This window comes from Otolemur garnettii, unplaced genomic scaffold, assembly GCF_000181295.1.
Source record: "Otolemur garnettii isolate 467f Iridium unplaced genomic scaffold, OtoGar3 scaffold00022, whole genome shotgun sequence".
NCBI classification, from domain to species: domain Eukaryota; kingdom Metazoa; phylum Chordata; class Mammalia; order Primates; family Galagidae; genus Otolemur; species Otolemur garnettii.
In genome coordinates this window covers 10809377-10812077 of record NW_003852417.1, presented here as the reverse complement: position 1 = coordinate 10812077, position 2701 = coordinate 10809377, and positions in this window count along the sequence as shown.

The following is a 2701-nucleotide window of genomic DNA, read 5'->3' as shown; positions in this document are numbered from 1 at the left end:
CTATGAACAAAGATAGTTTTATTTCATTCCCCCCAATCTATACACATTTTATTTCATTAGCTAAAATTTCGGGTACAGTGTTGAAAAGAAGTGGTGAGAGAGGACATTCTCACCTTGTACCTAATCATAGTGGAAACATTTTGAGTTTTTCAGAAGTAAGTATAATGTCAGATGTAGGACTTTTGTAGATATTTTTAATTAAGGTGAGGAAGTTCACCTCTATGCCTACTTTATTGAGTTTTTAAAAAAAAATCATAGATGAATGTTGAATTCTCTCAAATGTTTTTTCTATATCTATTGGTATGATCATGTGATTTTTCTTCTTAGCTTGTTGAAGTGATGCATTCCATTAATTGATTTTTATATGTTGAACCAGATAAATAACACTTGGTCTATCATGTTGTATTTATTATATTAATATATTGTTGCCTTAATTTGCTAATGTTTTACAGAATATTTTTGTATCTGTGGTTATGAGTGATATTGTTTTGTATTTTTCTCTGTGTGTAATGTCTTTGTCTAATTTTGGAACTGAGGCAATGGTGACCTTATAGAATGAGTTACATAGTAATCCCTCTGCCTCTATACTATAAATGAGATTGTAGAGGATTAGCATAATTTCTTCATGAAATGTTTTGTATAATTCACCAGTGAACCCAGTTGGGCCTGTTGCTTTCAGTTTTGGAATTATTGATGCAATTACTTTAACAGACTTATTTGGATTGCCTATTTTTGTGTGTGTGTAGTATGGCAGCTGTTTCTTTCAAGGAATTGTCCCATTTCATCTAGGTTATCAAATTGTGGGCATAAAGTTCTTTTATTATTCTTTTAATGTCCTTGAGCTTTGAAGTGGTGTCTCTTCTTTAATTTCTAATATTTTTCTTTCTTTCTTTTTTGTTTTTTTTATGATTCTGACCCTCCGTTTTTTTTCTTAGTTAACCTAGCTAAAGGGAATATCAGTTTTTTGATCTTTTTAAACATGCAGGTTTTGATTTTTTTGTTGATATTTTTCTCTTTCACACATTTTTTGCCTTTTGCAGTTTTAATTTAACATTTCCTATTTTCAATTATATTTAATTCTGATTTAATTTTTATTATTTATTTTATTCTGTTTACTTTGGATTTAATTTGCTGTTATTTTTCTATCTTCCTACGGTGGATACTTAGATAATTGATTTTAGATATTACTTCTTTTCTAATAAATGCATTCAATCTTGTAAATTTGCTTTTAAGCACTGCTTTTGCTGCATCCCCCAATTTTGACTAAGTTGTGTTTTCATTTTTATTTAGTTTATAATTTCTTTTCAGATTTATTCTTTGAGCCCTATATTTATTTAGAAGAGTATTGTTTAAACTCCACATGTTTAAGGATTTTTCATGTCTTTCTGTTACTAATTTCTAGCTTAATTCTATTATGGTATAAGAGTGAATATTATATTATTTCTTTATTTTTAAACATTTGTTAAGGTGTGTTTTATAGCCCAGTATGTGGTCTCTCTTGGTGAACATTCTCTGTGAAATTGAGCATGTTGTGTATTTTGCTGTTGTTAAATGAAGATGTCAAGTATATCCAGTTGATTGTTGGGGTTGTTAAGTTCAACTATGGCTTTACTGAGTTCCTGGCTGCTAGATCTGTCCATTTGTAGTCTCCACGTGTGATAGTGCATTCATCCATTTCTGCATGCAGTTCTATCAGGTTTTACTTGACATAGTTTGACACTCTGTAGTTAGGCACAACATACATGTTAATAATTAGCATGTTTTCTTGGATTATTGAACTCTTTATCAATATGTATTGGCCTTCTTTATTTCTGGTAACTTTCTTGCTTTGAAGTCTTCTTTGTATAAAATGTATACAGTTCCCCACGTTTTCATTTAGTGTTAACATGGTATATTTTTCTTCACCAATTTACTTTTTATCTAAACAGATTTTTATATTTACAGTGGATTTATGGTAGACAACACATACTGGATCTTGTTCTGTGATCCACTCTGACAATTTCAGGCTTTTAATTAGTGCATTTAAACCACCGATGTTCAGAGTGATTATTAATATAGTCAGATTAACATATACCATATTTGTTGCTGTTTTTCATTGTTGCCTTTATTATTTATTCCTATTTTTCCCTTTCACACATTTTCTGCCTTTTGCAATTTTAACTTAACATTTTATATAATTCCATTTTCTTTTTTTTCTTAGCATATCAACTATTCTTGTTTGTTTTCACTTTTTTTAAGTGGTTGCACTAGAGTTTAAAATATGCATTTATAAGTAATCAAAGTCCTCTTTCAAATAATGCTATGTCACCTCACAGGTAGTATGAATACTATTTATTATTAATTATTCTAATACCTACAGATGATTGAATTTTTAATTTGATAGTTGAAGTGAATTTTTACCTTGAGAAATTATGTCTTCTTCAAATTCTATAAAATTTCTCATTTCTTTTAGTTTTCTTATTTTTCCATTCTCTTTATTTAAATATATATGATTTTTTTCCTAATTTTTAAAAACCATTTTAATAACTATTTTTGATGCATGTTCCTTTTTTTATTTACTAAATTATAGCTGTGTACATTTATGCAGTCATAAGGTGCAAGGTGCTGGTTTTATATACAATTTGAAATATTTTCATCAAACTGGTTAACATAGCCTTCATGGCATTTTCTTAGTTATTGTGTTAAGACATTTATATTCCAC